The 16018-nt window shown below is 42.5% G+C and overlaps 1 protein-coding gene and 1 non-coding gene across 3 annotated transcripts in view; one reads left to right on the top strand and one right to left on the bottom strand.

Annotated features, from left to right (window-relative positions):
- LOC114814718 (glypican-5-like) overlaps positions 1 to 16018 on the top strand; it is an 866559-nt gene that overhangs the window by 414961 nt on the left and 435580 nt on the right. The window lies entirely within an intron of this gene.
- On the bottom strand, positions 3725 to 3862 carry LOC114816276. The gene has a single exon (XR_003764043.1). It is a non-coding gene; the product is annotated as a small nucleolar RNA SNORA7 (small nucleolar RNA).

Raw genomic sequence — 16018 nt, forward strand, 5'->3', positions numbered from 1 at the left:
CAGATTCCCCAACAACAACGAGCTTATTGTCTGTAGGGGGAGACAGATGTTAAAATAAATAAATCAATTACAGATATGTGTATGTTCCTACAGATACGCTCTGGGCATGTCCATCCCCTCCTTAAAATCATCCAGTGGTTGCCTATCAACCTTTGCATGAAATAAAAACTCCTCACTCTTGGCTTCAAAGCTCTCCAGAACCTGGTCCCCTGCTACCTCACCCCTCTTCTCTTTTTCTATTGCCCACCCCGTGCACTCTGCTCCTCTGCCACTCACCTCCTCACGGTCCCCTCTTCACGCCTGTCCCGCCCTCGACCGCTGGCCCATGTCCTACCGCTGACCTGGAATGCCCTCCATCCTCACATCTGCCAAACTAACTCTCTTCCTCTCTTCAAAGCCTGAGGGCTCACCTCCTCCAGGGGCCTTCCCAGACTGAGCCCTCCCTTTCTCTCTGCTCGTCCTCCCCTCCCCATTCCCCCTACTCCCTCCCTCTGCTCTTCCCCCTTTCTCTCCCCACAGCACTTGTGCATATTTGTATATATTATTTATTACCCTACTTATTTTGTTAATGATATTTATATATCTATGATTCTATTTATCTTGAGGATATTGACGCCAGACTACTGGTTTTGTTTTGTTGTCTGTCTCCCCCGTTTAGACTGTGAGCCCACTGTTGGGCAGGGATTGTCTCTATCTGTTGCCAAATTGTACATTCCAAGCACTTAGTACAGTGCTCTGCACATAGTCAGCGCTCAGTAAATATGAATGAATTAATGACAAGGACTGTGTCCATACAGTTTATCTTGTATCTACCCTAGTGCTTAGTTCAGTGTCTGGTATGTCTGGTATTATTATTATTAGGAAGCAACACCAACAAGAAGACATTCAGATGATTATAAAAGACTTCCCAGAATCAACAAAGCAGTATGGATTGGCAGTTACTCTGAGGAAGTCAAAATCTATGTACCAGGCTGCACCTGGAAAGAACCAAACTAGAAGTCAACAGAACTGTAGGGCTGACAAATCTTTATATTTATGAAATGTGGAAAGCCCCATTTGACACCACATTCAACTCACTGAGCAGTTCTATCAGCATGACTTATAGACTGCACTATCATGCCAGCATCAAATGGCAAGATAGAAGAAAAAATAACAAAGTCCTCAAAAAAAATCATTTTGCTAGAATTGACTGTCTAGTTATCTCAACACAGGTTCATTGGACTCCTTGTAAGGACTCATGAGGAGAATACCTGACAGTAGGTTACCCAAACAGCTGCTGTATTGTTAGCTGAAATTGGAAATGGATAGCAAGAAGAGCAGAGGATACAATAAAATAAAGCTAAGCCTCCGACAATGCTGTATTTCAGCTGAAAATTGGCAATCAATTGCCATCTGTAGACTGGCAAGACTTATTTTCATCAAGTAAGAAGCAGCCCTTTTTGAGCAAAACCTTTTAAGAAAGAAAATGCAGGGTAGCAAAAGTTAAATTATCAGGAGCTGTGAAAAAAAAAATGACAGCATAATAGGAAAAGTGTTTGTATGGATGCAGTGTGGTTAATACTATGAGTCCAGTTGCGAGTACCATTTAAAAAAAAATCATGTCTATTATTTTTATTGCTTTTTTGGCCACACAAATGCCCATAGGTGAAGTCCATATCTATCTCTCCTGGACAGATTATTTTCCCATAAAAATGCTTAGTCCCTGCCTCCCCACTCCTCAGAAATTTCCAATGGTTTACCTTCTACCTCCACATCAAACAGAAACCCCTTACCAATGACTTTAAGGCACTCAATCGGCTCTCCCCTTCCTGCCTTACCTCACTTGATTTCCTACTACAACACAGCCCACACACTTTGCTGCCCTGATGCCAACCTACTCACTATATCTTGAGCTCGCCACCGAACTCTCGCCCATATCCTCCCTCTTCATATTTGACAGATCTTCACTTTCTCCACTTCTGAAACTCTTCTAAAGTAATATGTCCTCCAAAAAGCCTCTCCTGACAAACCTATGTTTTCCTCTACCCTCTCTCTCTCTTCCATGTCATCTCTGAACATGGCTCTATGCCTCATAAACACTTCTTATTCAACCCGCACTCAGCACTTCTGTACATATTCACATACTCTGCCATTTCACCTATCCTTATTTAATGTCTAACCTCCTCTAGACTGTAAGCTCCTACTTAATAATAATAATAATGTTGGTATGTGTCAAGTGCTTACTATGTGCAGAGCACTGTTCTAAGCGCTGGGGTAGATATAGGGTAATCAGGTTGTCCCACGTGAGGCTCACAGTCTTAATCCCCATTTTACAGATGAGGGAACTGAGGCATAGAGAAGTGAAGTGACTTGCCCACAGTCACACAGCAGACAAGTGGTAGAGCCGGGATTCAAACCTATGACCTCTGACTCCCAAGCTGTTGCTCTTTCCACTGAGAGCCCGTGTGGGACGGGTACTGTGTTCAACTTGAATAACTTGTATCTACTCCAGTGCTTAGCATGACTCTTGTTATGTAGTAAGCACTTAAAAAGTAACGCTTTTTTTAAATCATGTCTACTATCTTTGTTACATTATTACATTCTACTCCACCAAGCACTTAGTGTAATGGTCTAGACACAGTAAGCAGTCAATAAATGCCAGTGATTAAGCAATCCTAACAATTCCTTTTATGACAGACCTAGAACAAATAGGTGATTCATTCCATCAATTATATTTATGAAGTGCAGAGCACTGTACTAACCCCTTGGAAGAGTTCAATATAACAGAGAAGGTAGATAAGTTCCATGCTCAAAAGTCATATATGTTGTATGTATGTTCACGTTCACATAGCACCCTGAAAAGTGGATATGGATAATGGTGGTGGTATTTGTTAAGCGCTTACTATGTGCAGAGCACTGTTCTAAGCGCTGGGGTAGACACAGGGGAATCAGGTTGTCCCACGTGGGGCTCACAGTCTTCATCCCCATTTTACAGATGAGGTAACTGAGGCACAGAAAAGTGAAGTGACTTGCCCAAGGTCACACAGCAGACAAGTGGCAGAGCTGGGATTCGAACTCATGACCTCTGACTCCAAAGCCTCTGACTCTTTCCGCTGAGCCACGCTGATATGGATAAGTATAGGTGTATGCCCACCGCAATGAGTGGTGTCTATTAAGTACTTACTATGTGTAGAGTATTATCCTAGATGCTTGGGAGAGTACAATATAATCGGTAGACATACACCCTACCCTTTCCACTACTGGGAGAGGCACTCTGAAATAAATTGGCCTGGCTTATGCTGTTGAGTTGTTTCTAACACAGAGCGACTACATGGACACAAAGCACAGGTTTGGGAGTCAGAGGTCACGGGTTCTAATCCTGGATCTGCCACTTGTCAACTGTGTGACTTTGGGCAAGTCACTAAACTTCTCTGTGCCTCAGTTACCTCATATGTAAAATGAGGATTAAGACTGTGAGCCCCATGAGGGACAACCTGATTACCTTGTATCTCCCCCACCACTTAGAACAGTGCTTGGCACATAGTAAGCGCTTAACAAATGCCATCATTTTATCTCTCCCAGAATGCCCCGCTCTCCTTCTGCAATCGTTTTGGTAGTGGATCCATTGAGTTTTCTTGGTAAAAATACAGAAGTGGTTTACCATTGCCTTCTTCCGTGCAGTAAACTTTAGTCTACACTCTCAACTCTTTCCCATGCCGTTGCTGCCAAGCACAGGTAAGTGTTGACTTGTAGCAGATTGCCTTCCACTTGCTAGCCACTGCCCAAGCTAGGAATGGAATGGGTAGGCCTCTTTTTGACTCTCCCTTCGGTAGCTGAGATTGGTAGAGTACTGGAAACTCTCCAGGTGCAATCCTGAGAGGGGCTACAATAAATTACAAGTGAAGAAATAGGGAAAGTATTGCTGTCCTTTCTGTTTGAAGCTGAGGCTGCTGATGGTGAGATCTTATCCTTAAGTGCAAGTGTGACTGAAAAGACTGTTATAAATCAACATGCACCTCTGCGTTGTTGCCCATAGAGTTAGATCCTTGCAACAGTAATGTGTTTTGTTCCACACGGAGTCATTCATTCATTCATTCAATCACATTTATTGAGCGCTTACTGTGTGCAGAGCACTGTGCTTAGGAAGTACAGTTCAGCAACAGATCAATTCCTACCCTACAACAGGCTTACAGTCCAGAAGGGGAAGACAGATATGAAAACAAAACAAGTGGACAGGCATCCTACCATCAAAATAGAGAAATAGAACCATAGATAAATGCACATAAAATAAATAGAACAATAAATATGTACAAATATATATGTGTGGTGGGGAGAGGAATAGAATTACAGATACATACACATCATTAATAAAATTAAGTAATAAAATATACAAATAAACATAAGTGCTGTGGGGAGGGGAAGGGGGTAGAGCAGAGGGAGGGAGTAGGGGCAACGGGGAGGGGAGGAAAGGCAGAAGGAAAGGGAGGGCTCAGTCTGGGAAGGCCTCCTGGAGAAGGTGAGCTCTCAGTAGGGCTTTGAAGAGGGGAAGAGAGTTAGTTTGGTGGATGTGAGGAGGGAGGGCATTCCAGGACAGAGGTAGGATGTGGGCCAGGGGTCTACGGCGGCACAGGTGAAAACAAGGCACAGTGAGGAGGTTAGTGGCAGAGGAGCTGAGTGTGTGGGGTGGGCTGTAGGAGGAGAGAAGGGAGGTGAGGTAGGAGGGGACAAGGTGATGAAGATCTTTGAAGCCAATAGTCAGGAGTTTTTGCTTCATGCGAAAGTTGATGGCAACCACTGGAGATTTTTGAAGAGGGAAGTGACGTGGCCAGGGCGTTTCTGCAGAAAGATAATCCGGGCAGCAGAATGAAGTATAGACTGAAGTGGGGAGAGACAGGAGGATGGGAGATCAGAAAGGAGGCTGATGGAGTAATCCAGTCAGGATATAATGAGAGCTTGTACCAGCAAGGTAGCAGTTTGGGTGGAGATGAAAGGGCGGATCTTGGCGATGTTGTGAAGGTGAGACCAGCAGGTTTTGGTGATGGATGTGTGGGGTGAATGAGAGAGCAGAGTCAAGGATGAATCTGTGCCTGCTTCTCTGTTCCTTAGTGTACCTCAAGATTAGAGTTCTCAGGGGAAGACTTTCAGTGGAACAGTTTGTGTTTGGCGATGCAGAGAGTTATTAGGCACTCTTTCTAACTACTTCATTCAGAGCAAGCAGTGCATTAATAGGGCTGCTCAGACATAATAATAATGATGATATTTGTTAAGCGCTTAACTATGTGCTAGGCACTGTACTAAGTGTTGGGGTTGATACAAGCAACTCGGGTTGGACACAGTCCCTGTCCCGACTGTCCAACGTGGGGCTCACAGTCTCAATCCTCATTTTACAGATGAGGGAACTGAGGCCTAGAGAATTGAAGTGACTTGCCCAAGGTCACACAGCAGGCAAGTGGCCAAGCCGGGATTAGAACCCATGACCTTTCTGACTCCCAGGACCGTGCTCTATCCACTATGCCATGCTGCTTTACAGCCAGGATGCCACTGTATTCTACTGCTAAAAGTTATAATGATGGTGGTATTTAACCGCTCACCACTGGCCAAGCACTGTATTAAACACTGGGATAATACTAGTTAATCAGATCGAACACAGTCCCTGTCTCACTTGAAGCACACAATCCAAGTAGGAAGATGAAGCAGCATGGCCTATTGTATAAAGCATGGGCCTGGAAGTCAGAAGGGCCGGGGTTCTAGTCCCAGCTTTTCTTCATGTCTGCTGTGCGATCTTGGGCAAGTCATTTAAATTCTTTGTTCCTCAGTTACCTCATCTGTAAAATAGGGAATAAAATTGTGAGTCCTACAAGGTCAGGGACTGTGTCCAAACTGCTTACTTATATCTACCCCAGCTAAATATATATACACCAGTACAGCAGTACTACCCCAGTACAGCGCCTGGCAAACAGTAAGTGCTTAACAAATACCATAAAAAATTGTGGACAGAAACTTTTGCAGGAAATGTTTTCACGTAGAATTTGAGTGTCACATACTGTGGGACATACGGTAACTATACAGAATTCTGTGAATAGTAAGAAAAAAATCACAGGCATCCCACCATTTTTCTTAAAAAATATAGATTTCCTGCTAAATATCTTTTCTCAGGATTAGTTTCAGGGTGCATTCCTTTCTTCATAATGAAGACAGTGAATTACTAGTAGTGGGAAAAATGCAGCTGTTTTATTAATAAGCTCCTAATGTGACTTACACTGTCCTTGGCACTGCTTTCGGTATTAGAGCAATGCGGGGAGGAGAGAGTGATTGAGAGAGACTACAGTTGAACATATAATAATAATGTTGGTATTTGTAAAGCGCTTACAATGTGCAGAGCACTGTTCTGAGCGCTGGGTAGGTACAGAGTAATCAGGTTGTCCCACGTGAGGCTCGCAGTCTTTATCCCCATTTTACAGATGAGGGAACTGAGAAGTTAAGTGACTAAAGAATGATTTTGCTGCACTTCTTTAGGGACACTGATCTTGTGTTCTCTGTTATTAGGAGCTAAATGGATACTGCTTGAGTGAAAGAACAAAGTTTTTATCATTTCTTTGTTTAAAACGTGACATCTGATCTTTCAAGTTAATCTTTTAGAAATTCTTTGAAAGAGGGCATTTTTCTTTAAATGCTGAGTTCTGTAAATAAGTTGCAAATTTCATCCTTCTCCCCATTCTCCTCCACCCTCCAGCCATAATGGAAAATTTGACGTGCAGGTAGTTGTGTGTTGAAACATTCAAGTCTCATTTGAAAATATATTTTAAACCACTAAGATTAGACCCCATCTCTCAAAATACTCTACTTGAATAATCACACCCTAAATATAAAATAGAGACAGAATTAGCCAGAAAGATATTTTACATCAGTACTTTGGAGAGGGAAGAGAGTGGTAATAATATCTCTGTTTTGCATAAGAGGAAACATCCACAAGCTTGATGAAGTATTTGTTAAGGTCCGATAATGACTAAGCTACTCTGGGAGCAGCATATTTTACTGCTGAAATATACATTCTGTACAAAGATAATTTTTCAACCTAGTGACAGTATAAAGCCAACTTTAGCAGAAAATACCCCAGTTAATCAAGACTAATGTTCTACAGTTACGTACCATTATGCCCAAGATGAGTCCGCAAATGACACAGGAGTGAATTTCCTGTATTTTGACAGAAAACTGAAGTGACATTTTGCCTCTTAACACCTTAAATTTAATGCTTTGGGAAATGCAGAATTGTTTACTGCTTTTTCCAATTAAATTTCCAAAAAGGTGTTCCTTAGCTGAGCAAATTTTTCAACTTTTCATCGTTCCTTACATTGTTGAGATATCAAGGGTTGTTTCAAAGTTTGAGGCATCAGGCCGTGCGATTTTAATCGATAGTCTTCTCATGTGAACGAATAGCAAAAGCAGAATATGACCACATTTCTATAGCTACAAAGCACTTTTGTACTTTTTATATACATCACCTCACTGAAATGTGCCTAACAAATTCCGTTCACTCAAAATGGGTTCATCCATAAAATTACTGAAAATATTGTGAATATTTTAATGAAGAAAGCCAGAAATAATTATTGTATATTGGTGAGTGAGTTCTTTGACACAAGGGGGAGCTCAAGGTTCAAAATGTTATTAAATTGGCAAATCAAAACTTTTAAAAATGAACGTCTTATTTAGCAAACACCATTTGTAGCAAACCTTTGGAAGAGCATTAGATTCAGCTAAATTTGGCAAGAGCTTCAGAAGCCAGTACATCTAGCACTAAAAGCATGAGTGTGATTGAATTGGAATTAATGAAAATTCCACACTTGGCTCTTCCTACTGACTAAGTACAAGGTCAGCCTTTCAGTTTATATCCCGGGTGCCAAGTGGAGTAATTTGCATTATTCCTTGCAGTGAAACTGTTAGGATAGGAATCATCACCTTTGTAAATAGTTATTATTTTCAGTAACACCCCAAAAGGTGAAACTAACAAAAGCATTATGAAAAGAAAGAATTCAGGACAAATAAATTGATATAATTCTTCTGTGAAGGCAGTTTCAAATTGTCACACTAAAAATGGAATGGGTATACCACTGTTCATGAAAAAGCCTTGCAACTGATAAAAAAAAAAAATCATATTAGGTCCAGTGAGGACCCTAGATTTTTGGAGATACTGAAGAGTTCATCTGAATTGAAAATTTAGGTAAACTCTTATTATTTCCTTGACAAAACTAAAATTGAATAATAAATACCGTTCATTGCATAATTGCTTAGAACCATGTTTTGGATTCCTTATTTTTATGGTTTTTTTCCTTTGAGCATATAACTGGCAAATTATTATGCTTCACCTCTTTTATTGCAAGTCATTTCTGGAATCAATAAATGGTATTTATTGGTCAATTATTGTGTGCAAAGCATTATACTAAGCACTTGGAAGAGTGCAATGTAATAAATTTGGAAGGCCTATACCCTACCTGCAAGGGGTTTACAGTCTTGAAAGGCATTTGGGATGCTAATTGATCTCCTCTTGCTCTATTATGATTTTCCTCTCATCTTGTAATTTGAATTGTGATCAAATTTTGTTTGTTGAAAGCAATAAACAGAACCTGCAGATTGAACAGCAACTGAGAGCATTGTTAATGATTTTCACTGAAAATAGTTGTTAGCCAACGTTCACTACCCATGGACCATATGCGATTTGTGAAAATAAGCAAAAATTTGCAAAGATGGTGTAAATAGCACATATAGAAGAGTAATTTATTTTGCAATTTTAGCTTGCCTCAAGGAGAGAATGATGCAGAGGGGGGAAAGACCAAAGGCAGATAAATCAGGAAGGCAAGAGAAAGAAATAAGGAGCCCAGATAATCCTTACTAGACAGTGTATCACCAAAGAATCGAGTGTGGACTGTATTTATACTTTAAGAAGAAATAAAACATAAAAACCACACAATAAGAAAGAAATAAGGAGGAATGATAAATCATTATTAGAAGAAGAAACAAGAAGTCTGGAAAAAAAGGGAACAACAGGCATTGTTCTCCCAAGTGGAAATTGAATCGAAACCAACCTCTTTTAGAAGTTAAGTCATTTATCATTGTCCTTTGAGTTCAGACATAATGCTGCCAGACAGTGTTATTTATGGAATGTGCCGGGGAAGACTGATGTCCACAAAGTAGCCCCTTCCACATCAATGCTATGTATGGTTTGCTCAACAAGATGAGTTACTATTTGCAGCAGAACGTTGTTCATTCCTGAGTGCTTATCTATCTGACATTGCCTTTTCCTGCCTGCCAGAATTGGTGCTAGATTTTTAGAATCAGCATGGCCTATCTGTGAGTCTGAGTACCTGGGTTCCAATCCCAACTCAGCCATTTTGTTGCTGTGGCACCTGGTGATTCCTAGTGATTCAGTGGCTGTTAAAATGGTGATTTCATGCCTGTTCTCTCTCCTACTTAGAATTTAAGCCCCTTGGAACAGGTACTGTGACCAACATAATCTATATCTACCCAAATGTTTAGTACAGTGCTTGGCACATAGTACACGTTTTACAAATACCGCTGTTTTTATCATCAGAAGTAGCAGAAGTAACGTCACTGAGAATTTACATAGTGCCATACACTGTGCTAGGGATGGGAGAAAGTATGTTCCCTCTAGACTGTAAGCTCATTATGGGGAGGGAACATGTCTGCTAATTCTGTTGTGTTCTCCCAAGCGCTTAGTACAGTCCTCTGCACATAGCGCTCAGTAAATATGATTGATGAGATGTGTTCTCTGCTCACAAGTAGCTTAGTCATAATGTTATGCTACACTGGGCTCTCAGAATGGATCTCTCATCTGCTTTTATATATTTGCCCTCCTTCGTTACTCTTCATCATAAAATTAACTCTGCTGATCAGGGTTTCAATTTCATACCCTGAAACAACTTTGCTGGTTAAATACCAGGCATTTAGGTTTTTATATTTGTTCTTAGTGCAATCTGCACGTGATGTCGACATTAAATCTAGGTCTTGAAGGTGGCTATATACCAAATAATCATTTTGTAGGTGCTCACATAGGCCTGATGGAGCCTCTGGCAAGAAGTCGGGATTTATTTTAAACATATAATTTTCATCTAAATGATCATCTAAATAATTTAACTGAATCATCTAAATGAACAGTGTTGGGTGACGTAATTCAAGACTATTTTCAACTGCAGGCTGCCAATGGGAACAGTTTGCTCTATTTTTTTCAAGGTGAAAAAACTTCAAATTTTTTCCACTTGGTAATGGATTTTCACCACCCATGGAATGAGTGGTCTAAAAGTGAATCCTTTAAGGTCAATCATCAAGAAATCTGTTTCATAATGTTCATGTAACAATCCAGCCATTGGAAAAAAAATACAAATAATCTCTAGATTTAAACCCTACTTCTTACTCTTCTCCTATCTTTATCTCTGTGATGTTGGAGTACACCGTCACCAGCAAAGGAGACCTCCGTCTTGAGATTTTGGGACCAAGAGCCTGTGTGAAGGAATGATTTAGAAAAGCTGCATGACGTAGTGGATAGAGCATGGGCCTGCTAGTCAGAAGTTCATGAGTTTTAATCCCTGCTCCACCACTTGTCACTTGTATGACCTTGGCAAATCACTTCATTTCTCTGGGCCACAGTTATCTCATTTTTAAAATGGAGATTGAGTCTGTGAGCTCCCTGTGGGTCAGGGACTGTGTCCCACCTGATTTGTTGGTATCCACCCCAGGTTTTAGTACAGTGCCTGGCACACAGTAAACACTTAACAAATATCAAATATAAATATATAGCAATAGTTTCCCTGCCAGTCACATTCCCTTTGGGGCTCACTGTGTAGTGAATGAGAAAGCAGTGAAATGCACATAAATAATTTTTGTGTTTCATTTCCTGAACCCATCTGTGGCTAACCTGACTTCACATATCACCAATTTTAACCCTACCCCTATGTGATTTTTTTTTTAGAACTTGAGATTGTTGATTGATTTTTGGAGAAGCAGAGTGGTCCAGTGGAAAAAGCATGAATCCGGGACTCAGAGGACCTGGGTTCTAATTTTGGTTCTGCCGATTACTTTCTCTGTGACCTTGGGCAAGTCACTTCATTTCTTTATGCCTCTGTTCCCCTGTTTTTCCTCCTACTTAGACTGTGAGTCCCTTGAGGGTCCACGGCTGTGTCTGACCTAATTGCACCTTTCCTAGTGCTTAGAACAGGGTTTGACACATAGTAAGTTTTTAACAATTACCATTAAAGTTTAAAAATGAATTACAAAATAAGTGTCACTGACAAAGCTTGTCAGTGTTTACTCTTTAAGCAATGAGTCCTAGGTCATTTTTGACTCTCCCATAATGACATTTTTCAGATGTGTTTCAAATGGATATTACTCAGTTTCATCAGCCTTGTTGCCAACCACACTACCTCTCTCCTTCCCTCTCTTGTCTATTCTGTGTTTTGCAGCCTGGATCACTTTTATATAAAACAAAAAATCTCATATGTATATTTACCAACTCAAGTGCCTTCAGTGATTTCCCATCTATCTCCACATCAAGTAGAAACTCTTCATCATCAGAATGCAAGCATTCAATTAGTTCTCTCCTCCTTATTCTCATTCCTCTCCCACTATAACCCAGTTGGCACATTTCATTCCTGTAATGCAAGTCTCATTATGCCTGCTCCTATCTCATCCACCACTGACCCCTTTTTCATGCCCTTCCTCCTTCCTGGAACTCCTTTCTCCTGAATTACTGACAGAGTAGTATTCTCTTCATTTTCAAAGACCTACTGAAATCATATCTCCTCCATCAACCCTACCCTGGCTAAGCTCTCATTCTTACCACCCATATTTCCCCTCCCCACTAACTCACCCTTGCAGATAGTCCCCCTCTCTAAGTACTTAGATACCGCATCTTCACCCCTACACCATTTTTGTATATATTTTTACACTAAGTTGCTTCTCTTAGCTGTAATCTATTGTAATAGCAGTCTCCCCGGGTATGCTGTAATATCCTTAAGGGCACGGATCATGTCTAGCAACTGCGGTGTACTCTCCCAAGTGTTTAATGAAGAGTTTTGCACCAAGTGTTCAATAAATACCATTTAATTGATCGAAATAAACACATCAAGGACTTTCAGACTGGGATCTGCTGCACTTTGACCTTGCTCTCTCCCTTCTTTGTTCCCCATTTCTGTAAGGTACTCCTGCTATCAATCAATCAATGGTATTTATTGAGCATTAATGCATGCATTATACTATTACTGTACTGTAATACACTGTACTAAGCACTTGGGAGAGTATAATTCAACAGAGTTGGCAGAGATGTTATGTTATGGGTGGGCAATTCATTCATTCAGTTGTATTTATTGAGCACTTACTGTGTGCAGAGCATTGTATTAAGTGCTTGGGAAAGTTCAATATAGCAATAAAGAGTGAAAATCCTTGCTCACAGTGAACTTAAGAGTCTAGAGCAGGGGAGACAGACATTTGTACAAGTAAACAGACATCAAAATAATTAAATGGCATTACAGATATATTCATATGTTCTGTAGGGCCAGGGAGGGGAGAGTAAAGGTAAAGAATCAAGGTGACACGAAAGGGAGTGGGAGATGAAGAAAAGTGGGGTTTAGTCTGGGAAGTCTTTTTGAAGGAGATGCACCTTCAGTAGAGCTTTGAAGCAAGGGAGAGTAATTATCTGGCAGATTTGAGGAGGGAGGGCATTCCAGGCCAGTAGCAGGAAGTGGGTCAGAGGTTGGTGGTGAGACAGATGAGATCGAAGCCCAGAGGTTAGCAGCAGAGGAGTGAAGTGTGCGGTCTGGGTTGTAGAAGGAGAGAAGGACCGGTGACGGAGTGGATATGTGGGTTGAATGAGAGAGTGGAGTCAAGGATGACACCAACGTTACTGACTTGTGAGATGGGAAGGATGGTTGTGCCGTCTACAGTGATGAGAAACTTTGGGAGAGGACAGGGTTTGGGAGGGAAGATAAGGAAGCTCTGTTTTGCACATGTTAAGTTTAGGTGGCGGGAGGACATCAAAGTAGAGATGTCCTGAAAGCAGGAGGACATGTGAGTCTGGAGAGAGGGAGAGATCAGGGGAGGAGATGTAGATTTGGGTATCAACCGCACAGAGATGGTAGTTGAAGCTGTGGGAGCAAAGGAGTTCTACAAGAGAATGAGTGTAGATGGAGAATAGAAGGGGACCAAGAACTTAACCTTTAGGCAGTGTGTCTGCTGTCAAATTGTACCTTCCCCAGCACTTAATTTAATGCTCTGTACATAGTACACCTGATTAAAACCATCGCCCCTGCCCTCCTCCCTTCCTTAACTTCTATTTTTAACCACTTAATCTCCAATAGCTCCTTCCCCGCTGCCTTCAAACATGCCCACATCTCCCCCATCCTAAAAAAAACCCGCTCTTGACCCCCCCTCCCCCTCCAGCTATCGCCCTATGTCCCTACTACCCTTCCTTTCCAATATCCTAGAACGAGTCGTCTACAATCGATGCTAAGAATTCCTTAACTCCCATTCTCTCCTAGACCCCCTCCAATCTGGCTTCCATCCCCTCCACTCTACCGAGACTGCTCTCTCTAAGGTCACCCATGACCTCCTTCTTGCCAAATCCAATGGCTCCTACTCCATTCTAATCCTCCTTGACCTCTCTGCTGCCTTTGACACTGTCGACCATCCCCTCCTCCTCCATATCTTATCTCACCTTGGCTTCACGGACTCCATCCTCTCCCGGTTTTCCTCTTAACTTTCTGGCCGGTCATTCTCGGTCTCCTTTGCTGGCGCCTCCTCCCCCTCCCATCCTTTAACTGTTGGAGTTCCTGAAGGGTCAGTTCTTGGCCCTCTTCTGTTCTCCATTTACACTCACTCCCTCGGTGAACTCATTCGCATCTCTACGCAGATGACACACAGATCTACATCTCCGACCCTGTCCTCTCCCCCTCCCTTCAGGCTCGCGTCTCCTCCTGCCTCCAGGATGTCTCCACCTGGATGTCGGCCTGCCACCTAAAACTCAACATGAGCAAGACTGAGCTTCTCATCTTCCCTCCCAAACCCGGTCCTCTCCCAGACTTCCCTATCACCGTGGATGGCACGACCATCCTTCCCGTCTCTCAGGCCCGCAATCTCGGTGTCATCCTTGACTCGTCTCTCTCGTTCACCCCACACATCCTATCCGTTACCGAGACCTGCCGGTTTCACCTTTACAATATCGCCAAGATCCGCCCTTTCCTCTCCACCCAAATGGCTACCTTACTGCTACGGGCTCTTGTTATATCCCGGTTAGACTACTGTGTCAGCCTTCTCTCTGATCTCCCTTCCTCCTCTCTCATCCCTCTCCAGTCTATTCTTCACTCCGCTGCCCGGCTCATATTCCTGCAGAAGCGATCTGGGCATGTCACTCCCCTTCTTAAACAACTCCAGTGGTTGCCTATCAACCTCCGCTCCAAACAAAAACTCCTCACTCTAGGCTTCAAGGCTCCAGATCACCTTGGCCCTTCCTACCTCTCCTCCCTTTTCTCTTTCTACCGCCCACCCCGCACGCTCCACTCTTCTGCCGCCCACCTCCTCGCCGTCCCTCGGTCTCGCCCATCCCGCCGTCGACCCCTGGGCCACGTCCTCCCGCGGTCCTGGAATGCCCTCCCTCCTCACCTCCGCCAAACTGATTCTCTTCCCCTCTTCAAAACCCTACTTAAAACTCACCTCCTCCAAGAGGCCTTCCCAGACTGAGCTCTTCTCCCTCTACTCCCTCTACCGCCCCCCCTTCACCTCCCCACAGCTTAACCCTCTTTTCCCCCCATTTCCCTCTGCTCCTCCCCCTCTACCTTCCCATCCCCTCAGCACTGTACTCGTCTGCTCAACTGTATATATTTTCATTACCCTATTTATTTTGTTAATGAATTGTATATTGCCTCGATTCTATTTAGTTGCCATTGTTTTTACGAGATGTTCTTCCCCTTAACTCTATTTATTGCCATTGTTCTTGTCTGTCCGTCTCCCCCGATTAGACTGTAAGCCCGTCAAACGGCAGGGACTGTCTCTCTCTGTTGCCGACTTGTTCATTCCAAGCGCTTAGTACAGTGCTCTGCACGTAGTAAGCGCTCAATAAATACTATTGAATGAATGAATGAATGAATAGTATGTGCTCAACAAATATGATTTGATAAATGATTGAATGTTAGCTGCTCACAATGAATTTATAGCCTAGTGCATAATGAAGTTCAGTGTTTCAGCACTTAATGAATCAATCAATCAATTGTACTTTATGCATGGGTTCTAGGTGCAGAGAACCGTACTAGAGGAGCAGCATGGCATAGAGGATAGAGCACAGGCCTGGGAGTCAGAAGGTCATGGGTTCTAATCCCAGCTCTGCCACTTGTTTGCCTTGGAAAAACCATTTAGCTTCTCTGTGCCTCAGTTATCTCATCTGTAAAATGAGAATGATTTGCTTGTATCCCCCCCAGTACTTAATGGCTCAGTGGAAAGAGCACGGGCTTTGGAGTCAGAGGTCATGGGTTCGAATCCTGACTCGGCCACTTGTCAGCTGTGTGACTTTGGGCAAGTCACTTAACTTCTCGGTGCCTCAGTTACCTCATCTGTAAAATGGGGATTAAGACTGTGAGCCCCACGTGGGACAACCTGATTCCCTTGTGTCTACCCCAGCGCTTAGAACACTGCTTGGCACATAGTAAGCGCTTAACAAATACCAACATTATTATTATTATTACAGTTTCTGGTACATAGTAATCACTTAATGTATACCATCATAATTATTAAGTGTTTGAGATAATTCAGTATAACATTACAACAGAGCTGATAGCCATGTTCCCTATCTACGATGAGTTTACAGCCTAGAGGATGAGATAATAAAGGATGTAGTTCCTTCCTGGAAATAAGGGCATCAGAGGAAGCACTGCAAAATGATCTCGTGATGAGGAGGATCTACTGTTTCTGCTGGGGTCATACTGGAACTGTTCTAGACAAAGAAGCAATCCCATGATTAAGGATTGTCAGGAAAAAAGTATGC

This window comes from Ornithorhynchus anatinus, chromosome 1, assembly GCF_004115215.2.
Source record: "Ornithorhynchus anatinus isolate Pmale09 chromosome 1, mOrnAna1.pri.v4, whole genome shotgun sequence".
NCBI lineage: Eukaryota > Metazoa > Chordata > Mammalia > Monotremata > Ornithorhynchidae > Ornithorhynchus > Ornithorhynchus anatinus.